At 39.0% G+C, this 16,929-nt stretch overlaps 1 non-coding gene across 1 annotated transcript; it reads right to left on the bottom strand.

Annotated features, from left to right (window-relative positions):
- Positions 1 to 12,749: 12,749 nt before the first annotated feature.
- trnas-cga (transfer RNA serine (anticodon CGA)) lies at positions 12,750 to 12,831 on the bottom strand. The gene has a single exon. It is a non-coding gene; the product is annotated as a tRNA-Ser (tRNA).
- Between the last annotated feature and the right edge of the window lie 4,098 nt (positions 12,832 to 16,929).

The following is a 16,929-nucleotide window of genomic DNA, read 5'->3' as shown; positions in this document are numbered from 1 at the left end:
GTGCGACGAAGTAATCAACCAGGTTCTAAATCAGTAACTTCGAAAAGATTTTTTTGTACAGTGATTAAAGTTGTATTTTTGACTGAAAGTCCCCCATGTGATAGGGGAAGCTATTACAGATTATCATGTGCAATGCTTCAAAGGCAATTTTATTTGTACTGAGGAAACCAGATATATCCGAGTTCATAATAGAGTCCAGTAAATGAGCAAGAACAGTTTTTACAGCAGGCATGTTTTACAACTTCAAGTCTATAAAATACCACCTTGACTATTGTTGTTCTATCTCAGCACATATTTTTATCTCTGGTCCTCAGATAAAAATGTGTCTATGACTTTGATTGGGAAATTAAAGGTGCATGTTTACACCTTATTTGTCACTGTGTGTTCTCCTCAATACATGGAGATGGTCCAAGTTTCAGTTCAGTTTCATACTGCCTTTATTTTGATGATGATTTATAGTTCTTACAAATGCTGCTTCAATTGAAAAAGTATAGTGTAAATAATTTGATATACAGGTGCATCTCATCAAATTAGAATTGTGTCTCCTACTGAACCAGACTGAGAGACAATTTAAAGGCTCAGGAAACCTTTACAGGTGATTTGAGTTAATGAGCTGATTAGAGTGAGATACTGTGAGGCTCCAATATTTTTGCCACAATATTCTAATTTTCTGAAATCCCGAATTTGGGGTTTTCCTGAGCTGTAAGCCATAATCATCAAAATGAAAACAAAAAAAGGCTTGAAATATTTCAATTTGTGTGTAATGAATGTGTATATATATATATATACTGTATATGAGAGTTTCACTTTTTGCATTGAATTACAGAAATAAATGAACTTTGATATTCTAATTTAGTGAGATGAACCTGTATATAATTCCAAGGCCTCTCTCTCTCTGGACGTTTAAGATCATGATATTCCTCTGGGATAGACAAAAGACTTAGAGATCCGACCTAGCTGTATGAAACAATGCCACCATCTCCTAGAGACAAAGCGGACCAGTCAATATTAGTGTTTTGTGTCTTAAGCTAGGGGTGTCCCAAGATAAAAGGTGTGTTAGGAGCGGGGATGATGTAAAAGGAGGAATAAAGGGAACAGTTTGGGGGCGGTAACCTGGGCAATTAGAGTTCAGGGAGTCTTCAGTGGTAACAAGGTAGCATGCTGGCTTGAATGGCTAAATTGGACTGCAGAAGCTCAGCATCCTGTCTCCTCTCAAATCTGAGCTGGGTCCATGTTTGGCCAGATTGTTCTGTTAGGGCTTTCCTGGACGGCCCCCTCAAAAAAAGACAGCGTTTATTTATGTCACTCGGCAATAGAGGAAGAATAAATAGCTAGGCGCCAATCCGTGTCTATGATCAGATGTGGAGAGAGTAAGCATGGTGGCAGCAGTGGGTCTAGGCAGACAGGAGCACAACAAACAGGAGGTCTGACTGCAGAAGTGCAGGCAAGTCAAGGCCGGGAGTTGTGGAGGAAACGGAGCAGTGGAAAACAGTCAAGCAGACAGAACAATCTGGCGAAGAGTTTAAATACTGGCGCAGCTGATGACTCACAGGCATGGCCGGAAAACAGGAACGAGTTTGCTACGCCTAGCTAGACGAAGACAGACAACATACAGAAGCAGACAAATAAAGAAAGGGAGAAAACACTAGAGAGGAAGACAAACTAACACCAGTTTGACAGCACCACCCCGTGGAATGTCTGGATTATGATTTTTAGTTCAGGAGTTTTCTTTCCTGTATATATTGTTTATTTCAATTTAACACCCATGTTGTCAGTTCCCCAAGATTTCCTATTATTGTTAGTAGGACATGCAGGAAACAGTTGTATGACAGAACTGAGAAATATTTCTGTATAAAGCTGTTATTATTCTTACTATTATTAGAAGTGGTATGTGGTTGGGAGTGGGATTTTAAACAATTGACCAGACCCTTTGTGTGTACAATTCAACAAATTATTTTCATGGACATGTATCAACCTATTTGTGGGCCAAAACAGACTCAAAATCAATAACACAAACTACATCATGTTTAAATGCATATATTTTGAAAAGCTATTTATTTCAAAAGTTAAATGTTTCCGTCCTCTAAGCTCATCATGCTTAACATCAAACTTACCACTCAAGAAAGTGACAGAAGTGACAGAACAAGACATTTTTGGCCACTAGATGGTAGAAGATTTTTATCTTAAATCTAAAATGAACCTCTCTCATCTAAAATGAATGTCATTTATAAATTATCAGATTAAAACAACAAATTCACAATTTTTCCAATGCCTTTAGTCTATGGTTAACATATATAATAAAACACCAATAGCTTGTTCATTCTCCTTTAAGGCCATGAGTTTCCTGCTGGAAACTAAATTAAAAGAAGAGTAGAGTAGCAGTGGAGTAGTAATTTTCCAGTTTTGCATGTCAGGTAACCTATTTGTGAAATAATACATTTAATATTATAAATAAATGGAAGAATTTCAAACCAAATAGCTGCAGAGAGAGAGAGAGAGAGAGAGAGAGAGAGAGAGAGAGAGAGAGAGAGAGAGAGAGAGAGAGAGAGAGAGAGAGAGAGAGAGAGAGAGAGAGCTTATACAACGCACACCTTTGTAGACTTTCTTTTATGTGAGGCTGTCTTTTATTGTTCTTAGTCCATAATTTTATTCATACTTAACTATATGTATGATTTCGTTGTTGTGTTTCATTCTCACTTTTATACTTGATTCTATTAATACATTTTGTCAATACAGTATTGAACTATAATTCACTACCATCACCCGACGAGTGGACAAAAATCTGACGAATGAGCTCAGACTTTAAATTTGTTCCTTGAAAAAACTTTTTCAGAGACACAATCAAGCGAAAAAGTTTGTGTGTGATGCTGAAGTAGCACTTGAAGTCAGGACCACACACCTTGTGCATCAGTGGATACAACTGAAACACCCTGTCAAATCCCTTTTCTTTCCTTTATCCTTTATGCCAATTTTCATTTCCTCTAATCTCCTAATCACATGTTCCGAAAGCTTCCAGCAGCAATGTGAATAGTTGAAATTCAGTGTTAAATGAATGCCATGTTGAAGTGCCTTTGATTTGTAGTGGCGCTGCATTATGTCTGGGCTGTTTGAGTGAATAATTATCAGTGAATGACTTCTCTGAGCGTTTGAAAAGACAAACACAATCCCAGCATTCACAGACGAGCAATAGTGCTGAAGTGTTATCTCAAAAGATTAATGCAAGTGCTTGGAAATGGAGCAAAAAGAGGCAGAAATAGAGTTCTAGGCAGAGGACAAGACTGACGGAAATTCTTCGTGTAGAAACTGTAAAAATTCAAAACACCCTCAAAAGGCCAAAAACAATGCTATTTTATCTGCAAGATTTATTTGATATAAAGTGTTATAAAATGATATAAAGAGCTGCTGCAAAGACTTCAGTACTGGCACATACTGAAACCTTTTTTCCCAAGGGTCCACCCTTTCCTATGGCTTTGAGCAATGGGTTAGATGTGCAGAGAGCAGTGGCTACTTCTAGTATGACAGACTTATCAGTTGTCAGACTATGTTTCTGAAATACAGCTTCAAGAGGGGCAATGTTGCTGAACTTAGCAAGAAATACAGTTCCTCTACGAACTCATGAAGTTGGTGTGTTGTTGTGCAAGTAAAGTTATGTTATGAATATCAAATAACACATCTGTAGTGAAGTCAGTAATATTGTCCTTTTAAATGTCCCTCAATCTTCCTCACTCTTTTCGCACAGCACTTCCTTCATCTTTCCTTCGTCCTCTCTCTGCCTCTACTCAGTGGTAATGAGCTGCCCATCCTGCCTTGTGCATCTCTTCAGAGTGTGTGTGTGGGTGTGTGTGTGAATGATAGAGTAACCACGTTGAATTATAGACTCCAAGGGGTCACACTGTTCCTCTAGGGTCCTTTTGTTGTGTCCCCATTCATAGCCTCTCTCAGCTGCACTTGACAGCCCTTTGTGTAGAGTGTGTGTGTGTGTGTGTGTGTGTGTGTGTGTGTGTGTGTGTGTGTGTGTGTGTGTGTGTGTGTGTGTGTGTGTGTGTGTGTGTGTGTGTGTCTCACAGGTAGAAGAAGCTGGTAGATCACTCCCTGCCCACCAGCATGCCTCACTGCCTCTATTATAGAGTCTCTCTCGAACTCAAAGGCTCCTGGATACTTAAATCCAACTCCTGCTCACTCACACACAAACTTTCCTTCACACCACATTTTCCAAGGAAGTGATCAGCACAGAGAGAAGTAGACATATGAGAGACAGACATTTGAAAAAGGTAAAAAAAAAGACAGACAATAAAAGAACAGAAAAGAAAGGAAAATATAGTAAAAGGTGATTCCAGTGAGGACCACACAGATTGTGCAGGAGGATACAGTAAATATGGTGAATTAAATTAAGAGAGAAAATATTCAAACCCTACAGTTCTTGAGGATTTTTCTATGTTCTCTGTTTTAAAAGTTAAATGTAAAACAAGGGGTCTTTATGTCTGTATGTATAATAACAATTGGAAATACATTACAATTAAATCATTTTAAAATAGATTCTTTTTTTTGTCATTTCACGGCTGCTCACATCTTCAATTCTATTTCTCAACTTCCTTAAGATCTTGACGCATACAGACTGTCACTGGATAAATCTGTTACACTGACAACACAGCTCACTGTGATGTGACAGTGATTTCAACAACACTTCAAAGTGAGAAAACCACAAGCTGAATAGCAATGAATTATATTACAGAGTCTATGAACAGTGCTAAAAAGTGACTGTACAGAGATCAATTACATAGTGTGACAGGTTTTGTTTCCTCTGTTGATCCAGTAAAGAGGATTACGGAGCCTCTAAAAATACCTTGGCACAAAATGGAGACCAGGTCAGTTGACATTATGGATAGGAAACTATACCTTTCTAGTGTAAGTGTATAAATGAATATTATTATGTGGATTCCTCTCAACATTCTGCATAACAAAGACCAAAACCATGTTTGATCAAAAGTAGTCCACACTAAAAGCATCTCTAATTTACAGTGCATATACGAGAATACAAGAATTAAAGTAAACTGCAGTAAAACTGACTAAGTCACTGACTAACAAACTAACTAAGTTGTACAATTCAATAGACACGGTGGATAAATCTGAAAAGCAAACAAGCTGGTTGGCAAATGAGGAGGCTGTGTTAAGCCTGGCTTTATACGCCTGTGGTCCCATATGTCGTGTCACATTTGAACAAAAGGAATAAAACCTATCCAATGTCAGCTGGGTAGACATTTTGACACTTCTACCATCTACACTTCTACCTAGATTGTAGAGAAGATTAAGTGATTAGTTTTTGTTCTGGTATGAGTTATGAGGGCCTTTCAGCTACCCTGGCGTTACTAGGCAGCATTATTAGTAAAGAGCATTTTGAAAAGGATTCTGAGGTTGAACGGACTCTGTATTGAAGAAGCGATTTATAATTGGCTGATCCCAAGGTTCTGGACCGCTTTGTGTTTATGGTTACACAAACAAACAAACAAACAAACAAACAAATGAAACTGCCAAGCTCCATAGTATCGTATGTGAAAGTAATTCATAAATCTCCTTTTTATCAGAATGAACTCAACTTCTTCATAAACATTATTGGACTCATTCTTTATGTTGTGTTTAGTTTCATTCCAGAGACCCTCTTAACATGTTTCCAGTACTGCAGGGCATCTGTCCCTTTCAACCCTCCTATGGCCTTTTAACAAGGAGTTAATTAGTCTATACATTATCCATGAAAGAGTTAATTGATTAATGAGGAATGCTAATAGCTTTATCTGCCAACATCCTCTCAACTTCCTCTTCATCATCCCCTCTCTCATCCATCTCCCATTATAACCATGATGAGTTTTTCACTTTAAGGTCTGAACTTAGAGAGGATAAAGGCTGGTTTAGAATTCCTAAGCAGGTCTTAATTCAAATTCCGAAGTTGCCGGCACCCTCTTTCAGCCTCTCACATCTTATCCCTCTTTTCACTGTCTGTTCTCCTTCTGATCCACTTCTTTCTTCATCCTTTCTTCAGGGTGGCAGAAGGAAGGACCCTATCGCTCCTTCACTGGGACCTTATGGAGAGTTTAGTTTGAACTTCACTTCAAATTCCCTCCCCCTCTGCCTCTTTACATCATTATGGTATTAAGCGTGATGAACACTGATTGAGAAGGGTGGGAAGCAAACAAAAGGGAGCAAAGAGACAGAAATGACGAAATGTTAGACTTCAAAGTGCTTTAGCTGCAACATTGGAACATAATAATCAGATTGTATGTACAGAGCTCGATTTGGCTTAGCTGGGTCTTTGAGAAATAACGTAATGCATTTCACTCCTAAGTTTACAGACTGATGAAATTCTCTCAACCTACATGGGTGATTTAATTTCTTCCCCCTTTTGATTCAAAAAGTGACAACAAAAAGATGTGGATGGAGGACAGATGGATGGATAAGTAGGGAAAAGAAGGGAGGGATGGGGGTTTATAATTTGGATAGAATTGCCAAAGAAGTGGACATATGGTGAAGTGGAGAGGAGAGGAGTGTTGAGGCTAGAGAGGTATTCATGGTCTTCATTCGGTAAATGACAACTCACAAGATTCGAATACGATCTCTGGGTATGGGTTACCTGTCTGGATATTCATTGTATCCCACCAATGGGATTTTAATTTAGTCCAAGCATTATTTGATTTGTCTACCGGTCTTAGACAAGATGTGACCTGGCCTGCTTTTGCGAATGTGTGAATTATATCTTACCAAATGACACGTTTGTGCTTTTCCCAAGTCATTCCTTACAGATAGCCACCACAGATCAAACCCAACGAAAGAGCAGGGAGGTTCACAGCAAACTAACGAGACAAACTAGCAAAGATGAAGGCAAATGACAGAGACTATATACTCTGGGGGAGGGGCAAAAATGGGACACAGGTGAAACCTATTAGGGCTGGAGCAGGTAATCAAACAAGCCAGGACAGGAAGTAAGTAAAGGGACCTGAAAGGAGACTAGAACAAAATAAACCAAAATAAAACAGGAAATAACTAAACTCAGGATCAGCCTGATCATTAAGAGCTTTGAAAGTGAGGAGAAGGATTTTAAATTCTGTTCTGGATTAAAATGGGAGTAATATGATCTCTTTCCCTAGTCAGTACACGTGTAGAATAGCATAAGGAATAGAACCACCTGTAAGTGCAGGCAGGGAGTCCTCCATGAAATCAGGTTTTAGTCAGGGATCATTCACTGTGTGTGTGAGCGTGTGTGCAATCATGCAGCTGAATGTGTGTGTTCATCGAGGTAATGTCCATGGTAAATTGATACCATTACTGTCTGGTTGTGAAAAAGGCAGAACTAAAGATCGTTCCTGTGTGACAACGCTTGTGACTTACTAACAGCTGTGTGTTTATGCACACACACATGTGTGGACACCACATCGATTTGCACGAGTAGACTTCTTTTTCTTTCCTCTTTGGCCCCCGCTCCTTTTGGGGTCTCAGGCCTAGTCATGTATGACAGATATGCTTGATTGTGAGCAGATCAGAGCAGAACATTGAGGTGAATGGCTTCACTGAAACCTCTCATTCAGCACAGAGTCAAAGCTTTCAAAGGAGCTCTGATATGGAAGAAATTGGGATATCCTCCTAGCTGTTTCTTTATTCCCTCTCTCTATCTCTCTCTCTTTATCTCTCTCACTCTCTCTCTGTGTCTGTGTCGGTGTATGTAGTGTTTTTCTTTGGCTGGTGACTTTAGCTGATGTGAAATCAAACAAAGCTTGACTTAGGAAGTGGAATGAATAGCACTCATGCTGGGTGCATGACCATAAACTGCTGCTGGTGTGTGTGTGTGTGTGTGTGTGTGTGTGTGTGTGTGTGTGTGTGTGTGTGTGTCTGTCTACAGGAAATTAATTTATCTTTTTCTTTATGAGAGTCCTGAATTAATCATTGAGCCTTTGGAATTTTAACCGACACAATGCTGTGGTTGTGGCATCAATACACATTTTGATGAGTTGATTTTCCACCATATGTATTAGTTATATGAAGTTTTAAGAGTGTTAATTGAGCCATTTCTCTCTGCTCTTCTGCTGTGATGGACATGCACATTATGGTGGTCCACCAGTGGTCCACTCCAGACTGTAGCTGTTGTAAGTAAGTCGTATGCCATCAGGCTCCCACATATACTGTGGTGTGTGGTGTATATGAAGTTGATACAGGTGAGCCTGAGTGATCACATGCAGGCTTTTGCGTAAACAAAATGTGTGAGACCTCTCTCCTCCTCACCACTTGCCCTATATGTTCTTAGACATTGCCTACAGTACATATTATTTTCTACCTGTGTAGCCATGTTTCTGTCATAATCACCAGCAGTAAGGTCAATCTGTACACTCAAAGCAGTCTTGGAGAGACCTGCTGACCTCTGAGGACCACTTCTTGAATTTACGGGTGATAGCAGGCTGTTTCATTAGGAGACATCTAGGACTTCAATGTCCTGGCAACAGATCTTCTCCTTTAACGCAATATGACCAGGGTAACACCATCTTTTGTTCCAAATAGGGCTAGTCCCCTTTAGGCATTCTCTCTCTCCAGTTCAACTAAAATGTCATGATTGTTTTGCAAATTAAAGTTGCAAGTTGTAACGATGTGTAGCAAACCCTGTTGTTGCCTGTCCAGAATTAAGTTACTGGGAGATATAGGCAAGAATATGTACACACCATCATCTTCAGTGGATTTATGAGTTCAGCAGTGTGAACAAAACTTTCACTTTGGTCATAATTCTGCATATTCATTGTTCATATCAAAAATTCTAATAATACTTGTACTACCTATAAAAACAACAGTATATCTATCGTATCATCAACAGAAACCAAACCTATTGTATTCTATTTTCTATATTTCAGTCTCTCAAAGCAGTGCTGCTGCCAATAAAATGATATTAGCAGCAGATGCCTGTCTGAGTTGGATTTTAGTGGATTAGCCATTTCCTGCCTTGACACAATACAGTCCACCAGGGAACCAGATCAAACCACACGCATCCATACACGCACATGTGTGGAGTGTAGGTGTGCTTATGTGTGTGCACATGTGCTGGTGTGTGTGTGAGTGCATTCAGGGAGCAAAGACCTAGGCTAAGGGGCCGAAAGCCAACAAAGAACAAGAAGAGAGCACCAGCAGGAAGCTGACTAGTCACTTTATTCCTGCTCGCTCTCACTCCTTGGGTGTTTGGGTAGACAGCAGGATGAAGGGTACAATTTGAAGTTGAACTCGTAGTTTGAAGCAAAGATTAGTGTGTGTGTGTGTGTGTGTGTGTGTGTGGGGGGGGGTGTGGTTGGGTGTGTGTGTTTGTATGGTGGGTGGGACATGGTGTGCAGTTGGGGGTGACCAGATTGGATTGTCTGCTTGCCATGAATGAGCAGAAAGTGTCAGCCTGAAGAAGGTGAGTTGCCTGATAAATGTTGAAACAAAGTCACTTCCCCATCTTAATAAAGGATATGTCTGCATGTTGCCCAGTTTTTTGTCCCGTTTACTCACAAACAATCACAAGTTTTGCAAATATAAAATGTGATTCACAAAACCGTAGCTAGAGGGGAAGCCTTCCTAAAATGCATTTCTGAAATTAGAAAGATATACACAAAACTGGCCTCATCACACACACACACACACACACACACACACACACACACACACACACACACACACACACACACACACACACACACACACACACACACAACACAGCACAGCACAGCACAGCACAGCTCGGGGCCTGTGGCTCTCTCTGACTCCAGCCTTTATCATGTAAATAAGGCGAGTGGGCGAGAGGGAGTGGGTTAGACTGGAGGACATACGATACCTGACTGTGTGATTTTGATAAGAAAGTGTAATTTTTGCGATTTGTTAAAGAAAAAATGGCTTTCAAACCCACTCACAGGTTGTGAATTACAGTTCATACATACTTCAACTTCAAAAACACAAATTAGATCATAAAAATGAAACACACTTATTCAAAATGAGTGTAAGTTTAAATATTCCTATAAAAGAAACGTGAATATTAATATGGACAAATCATATATCAAACAAATCCTAATGCTTTAAAGAATAATTTGAAGAATGATTTGGAAAAAAACATTCAAAAAAGCATATTTCACGACAAATGTTATCCATATACATATATATGGATAAGCATAGCTGGCATATAACTTCATAATTCAATACATTTTTTGGATTCTTTTTGAACAGGACAGTTGATGCCAATTACGTCTGTAAGTCAAAAAAACTAAGGACGAGTTCGAAAAAGGACTTCCCCTGTTTTTGCAATTTTGTGTAAAAAGTAATTGGTAGATTATTAAAGTATTACATTAAAAAAGGGTATTGTATGTATGGGTCGAACTTGTTGATATAGTTTATTCAGATAATAATCGTTACGTGTTCCGATCACCTGTTGTCTACATGGTTGTCAAGTGTGAATTTTCTCACATAGATAGCTCTTGTGCTCCATCACCCTGTCTCCAAATTTCACGTTTGCACATTGCACCGTTTGGGCTCCAGAATCCATTTAACCTCAATTCTGGCAGAACAAAAACAATAAACAATACAATATAGCGCATTTTACAGTAATAGTAGGCGTGTAGCATGGAATTCTACTGTAAGCATCAGAGCTGAAAGGACCGTGTCAACCACGAGAGTCTTTGGTGTTGGGAGAACAAAGCAGTCCTTCCACCCTCATGTGGTCTTGCAACTGTACAAAAGGTAGAATGCACTTACAAACATATACATACAGTAAAATAATGATGGATACTAATTCTGTAGGTAAAATGGTGTGTGCTAAGAAAGAGTTTCTTTTTTCACCAGCCCCCTTTCTATTGACAAAGTGGTGTATTGAATCAAACATATACAGTAAATTTTTTCAATTCCCAAAGTAACTAAAAAGAACCGATGACCACAGAGAATCATACTCTTCCCTGTTCTGCTTCTTTCATTGTCATTGCATGAACAAGAACATGGTCTATCACTGTTGCTCGGATTAATTTTGCAAACTACCTGAACTTTTTTCATGTTTTTCCAAAAGAATGATTGATTTAACAAATGGGTTTAGGCCACTGAGCATTAGGGTCACAGAATGTGGCTAAGTAACTGTGATCACGTTCAAAGAAGGTCCTCTGTTTGTCCTACAGATGATAAACTTTGTGACAACAGAGCACATAACTTGCACTTGCAGTTATTGCTAAATCAGAGAATGCAAAGGAGATTTCTGCTGAAAATCACTTTTTATTAAGCTCAATATTGTATTTGTAAAGCATTCATTGTGTTTGTAGCGTTTGCACTGGATGTCTAACTAGTTTAAAAGAAATTGCATGAGCAGGAGATAAATGTGTCACAACAAATGGACATGCCATCGCAGAAACATTTTGAATATGTAGATATAGTACGCTTCAGTGCACCACAAAGGCATCTCTCTGTTGATCTGTGTGAGAATGCTTGTCCCTCAGCATATGCATATATAAACTTACTATACACTTTCAATTACAACACTGTTGCTGTTCTCTCCCTCTCTGTCTCAGGCTGAATCCCCTCTCCCTGTTATGCAAATAGCATTGGGCCTTAAAATGGTTTGAGTGAGAATTAAATGTGAATTAAATGAGGCTTGGCTCTTTTCTCTCTATTCTATCTGAATCAGGCAAAGCCCCGTCACCATGGGAGATCCCCACGCCATTGCCATGCCTGTTATGGGATTGACAAGACGAGAAGTGACATAAATACCGTGGCCAGCGCTAAATCCAATTATGTGGCGTGGCCCGCCTCAATAGCTGCTAGCCATGCAGCCCTGCACTGTATTCAGCCTGGTGGTATTCAGTTCCAGGCCCAGCACTGGCCTTGGTGTGTTTGCCTCACTTAGATCTCTGCTTTAACCCTCAACCTCACGCTCAACCCATCAGCCCTTCTTTATATAGGACACTTCCCTCAGCTTTCTGATAAGTTTGAGCTAAAACAAAGTCTTTTCTTGAACACCTAAAGTTCCCAAGCGAGCAATGGAAAGGGTATATATACATAGACTCTTAATGCCTTGTTCAAACAATTTGTTAGAGAGAGACAATCAATTTCAGTTTTTGGTCCTCTTATCAGTGGAGATATGCATGTTAAACACACTCACGGATTCCTTTCACAAGGTTCCAGCCACTCAAACATGAAAATCTCATTGAAGCATTTGTGGTGTGTGGTGTGGTGTGATTTTAGGGAAAACAACCACTGCTAAAAGCGAGCATGAACAAGTAGCCGAGTCAACCGTTAGCCCTCTCTGCAAGGAAACACAAAACATTCAGGTGCATCCCAATAAATTGGAATCTGGTATCTTCCCCATGTTGTGTCGCCTACTGAACCACACTGAGAGACAATATAAAGGCTCAGGAAACCTTCACAGGTGATTTGAGTTAATGAGCTGATTAGAGTGTGACACCGTGAGGCTACAATATTGAACTTTTACACAACATTCAAATTTTCTGAGATACTGAATTTGGGGTTTTCATGAGCTGTAAGCCATAATCATCAAAATTAAAACAAATAATTGGATTAGTTTTAAAGCTGCAGATAGCATGCCACCAGTTTGTGTGCGTGTCAGCCATGATCGGCGAGCAGTTTTGGGGGTCCCTTGGTCAAGGGCACCTCGGCAGTGCCCTGGAGGGAAACTGGCAACTCTCCAGCTTTCTTGACCCTCCGGTTCCCAAGCTGAATACCTATGTCCCTAAATTTCGTCCTAAATCCATAAATTTCGTCACGAACAGGATTTGAACCTGTGCGGGGAAACCCCATTGGATTTCGAGTCCAACGCCTTAACCTCTCGGCCACCGTGACGGCATATCACAATCAATGGTTGTACCTGAGAGTATGTAGAAGTTGGACGATGTTTGAAGGCTATGCTACCACCCAGTGATAAATAGTGGTAGCAGGGCACTTCTGGATGTTGGCCCTCACTACAAGCACATTTTTAAGGAAATTTAACTATTTGGTTCTGCTTCAAAATGTAATCAAAATTGGGTCGCCTTTCTACCAAATTCCATGAAATTTGTCGATAACTAATTGAGTTATCCTGCTAACAAACAAAACTCAAATTTCATTGCATTTTTGATTAACTTCTGGTAAATTGGTTGGTTGTTTTATGAATAACCAATTGCCTATTTGTCATAGATTTAGCATAGCAGTGAATAAATTGAATTCCAGCAGAAATCTAAGGAGTTTGACTCAACTGTGGCAGAAAAGCAAGCAACGGGTTATTGTGAGCTATTTCTCTGTTTCCCTGTCAGACCTAAATGTAAACTGAACCTGACAACCAAATCGCTCCCCCTCCCCTTCATCCCGGCAATACTAGGCTTGTGTTTAGGTCCTGAAGCCCATTTTAACCACAGGCATTTACAAGCTCTCCTCTTAACAACATGCCAGGTGCTTTAAGCCTCCTGCTGAAGGCACGCAAAACATTATGAGTTTCCAATAAGATTAAGGCAGAATGGTCAGTGAATGGAAGAATGGAAGCTCTTATAATAGGAAAGAGTGGTAGCACAGCAAAGTATTGCTCTGAGCTCCCATGACCAATCTACAACTAATGAGCATTCAGTGAGTGTGCTCTATGTCACAAGTGTCCGAGGCTATGATGGGGATACTGAGGTCAGAGATTTCACATATTTGTCAGCATCACAGGCTAATCGCTTCAAGCTACTTTTACTTTTATTGTATGAATTGAGTATTCTGAGGACATTCTCACACAATCTCTCACGATGTTTTCATGAAAATTCATGAGTTTGGCCGTGGAGAAATGAGTACAGGCAAACAAAAAGTTAGTGAAGCCTTTGGAGTTACTTGGATTCTGCATGAATTGCTTAGCAGCGATGGTGTGACCATATAAGCCACAATAATAGACAAACATGAATGATGAATGATAAATGTACTTGTGTTTGTGTTAATGCTGAATGTATAATGACCATTTCACACTAGAGTCTGCATGTCCACCTCTGAACTGAGATGGGACATGGGACCAGAGTCAGGTCAGGTTTTGGTTTTCAGCTCTGTGTGCCCATGAGTGCGCAGTACCACTAAAAAACCTGTTGTTCTCTCTTGCATAAATCCCTGTTACCGACCCTTTTTAGCCTTTAGCCTGAGAGAGGCGTTACTTCTGAGTTTTTATAATTTGCATGTCTGGTAGGCTTTCCATCACAAACACACAGTATGATGACTACATGAAGACTAACAAGTGTGAACTCCACTCAGTTTCATTCAGTTATTTTGAATGGAAAGTTTTGTTCTGATCTCTTTTGCACTTTAGTGGAGCTAGTGTGCCGCTTCTAACCTCTGTACCTTGTGTCTCTCCCCCTGACACAAAGACACAGACAGACTATCTACAAGGTGAATACCTCAGTGTGTGTGTGTGTGTGTGTGTGTGTGTGTGTGTGTGTGTGTGTGTGTGTGTTGCTTTTCCTTGGAATTAATGGGCATAACATCATTTAATGGAAACACTGCCAATTCATTTAAACTTTGTCAACCCTTTAAAAATGTTCCTTTCTGAATCACAGGATTGGAAACACAACCTGTGCTTGTCTGTAAATGTGATCAGGCAAGACTAATCCATGCTGACATACAGGTTATTCCTCGTATTTCAAAACGTTTTCCATGCAACAATCATCAACACTTTGTCAGTTGAGGTCTCCCTTTATTAAGACTTTAAATAACACTTAACTAGTTAATACTTCAACCTGGGTGTTTGCTTGTTCACTTGAGTTCAGTGTGTGGGGTGGGAGGGTTCGTGTTAGTTAATGTTTCTACCGGCTTATAGCAATCAAATGAGTCTTAATGGTGTTTAATTCACCAACCAGCTGTCGTGTTGGTTAAGAAACAAGTCTGCTCTGTGTGGCTGACCAGGAGGACACATTAGTTATGCTGATGCCCATAAACCCAACCAGACCATCAGACCACCAGAGCACCATCTGCTCCACTTCACCACAATAGAGAGATTTTCTGGAGGAATAAAAATGCTTTCAACACATTTTCTCGCTCTCTCTCTTGCTCAACCTCCCTCTCTCTCTCCCTCTTCTCTCTCATTTCATCATAATGACATGATGAGTTCACAGGATGTTCAAAGTAAGATGTGATTGAAGTGCACAGTGGTTCGCTTCAAATGAAACACGATCTGTTACCCGGTTTGTTTGCAGTGTTGAGCTATAGGTTTTATGCCCTATAGGCTGGCAGTATGAAAGCACTAAAGAGTTAGAGCCCTGTGCCATATACTTGTCTTCGTGTTTGTAAGATGTTTGTGTGATGTTTTTGCTTGCAGGAATTAAACTCGTAGGATAAATTGTTGAACTGTTGAACATGTACACCTTTAACAGCATGACACAGTTTGCCTTTGCAGCTGAACAAATATTCATCTAATTTGAATTGTGTGACTCAGCTTGAAGTGGAGGCACAACGTGATATCATGAAAAATGACAAGTGGACCTCAAGCCAAGGATGGAAAACTCTATAATTCTGAAAGTATTAACTTGTGTATGTATATATTTCCATTCATATATTGTATTTATATACTTATATTGTATAATTTAGATGATCAATTATTATCTTGACATTATATCTGGCATAGAATTCATTCTGACCACTTTAGGACTTGTGATTTGAGTTCTTCACTAAACTCTTTCAGGATCTTAGACTGGCAAAGCAATGACTTGGTCGCACCCCTGCACACACACGAAACGAAAATTAGGTCTTGTATGAATTAATATTATTCCACATCTTTTAAAACTGGTTTATTGGATTTACGTTTAAAATTAAATTGAGAATGTTGAAAATATTTGGTGTTAATAAGGAAAATGTTTGGTTCCACAAACTGGTACCATTGTTTTACCAACGATTTAAACTTTTCTCTTGTTGTTGATATCAATACAAATGATTTGGATTATAATAGATCAAACATGTGTCCCCATAATAATAATAATAATAATAATAATACATCGTCTATACATGGTTCCAGATCCAGCAGGTCTCACATCTCAGTCAGATGATGAGCTGATCGCTGTGAGGGAATAGAGCCAAACAGCCTGTGTATCATTCCTGAATTTGTAATAGAACATTTGCTAAATCAATCAAAATTACATTTTTCTTTGACACATTTTCTGAACCTTCTAATAGATTCTTGACCACAAAAAAACTATTTTATACTTACTTTTACAATTAATTTTTCCTAATTAAAAAAAAACCCCGCAAAGCCCTTTTAAAAAGTCAACGAGGGATATGTGTTTTTTCAAATTTGATTTTGTATTTGTATGTGTTTTTATTCTGAATGCCAATTTCACATGTAGCTTTTTTTCCCTCTTCTCTTAAGTGTGAAGCTGATAGGGAATTACGTTCTCCTACAACTCCCATAGGCTCCATATAACTAAGATAGTATTTATAATTATAATATTATATTTATGTATACTGTATATAAAATGGTGCATACAAAACCGAGCGTCATACATCCTCTGTATGTGTCAAACGCCAGAGTGCCATAGGAAAATCAATATTTTGGGGAATGCAGATTTATCTCAAGATTCTGTAAATGTGAGTGAGGTTTGTGAGGTTTCTTCAATAACTTTTCATTTTAAAAAGATCTCCATATATATGGTCGATATGTCTCCGTCACTACATCATTTTCTGAAATGATTTTCTTTCAACTACACTGGAAAATTACTTTCACCAGTAAATTACTTCACTTCATTGGTTGTGTAAGTCTGTTAACCTGTGTTAAAATTGTAATTGTATCAAGTATGTCTACATTCATATTTATATATATCAGTTTGAGAAATTGCGTGATCTTAAAGTTTTCTTGTTTGTATCTATATTGTATATTGTTGTATACATCCTGTTATATGTGGTTTGCATTGGGATATTTATATTGTAATTTTTTGTGTGCAAAATAAATCGAATAAT

Source organism: Genypterus blacodes, unplaced genomic scaffold (assembly GCF_046128005.1).
Source record: "Genypterus blacodes isolate CSIRO-AG114 ecotype Tasmania unplaced genomic scaffold, CSIRO-AGI_Gbla_v1 ptg000021l_1, whole genome shotgun sequence".
NCBI classification, from domain to species: domain Eukaryota; kingdom Metazoa; phylum Chordata; class Actinopteri; order Ophidiiformes; family Ophidiidae; genus Genypterus; species Genypterus blacodes.
This window is presented reverse-complemented; position numbering and strand designations above follow the sequence as displayed.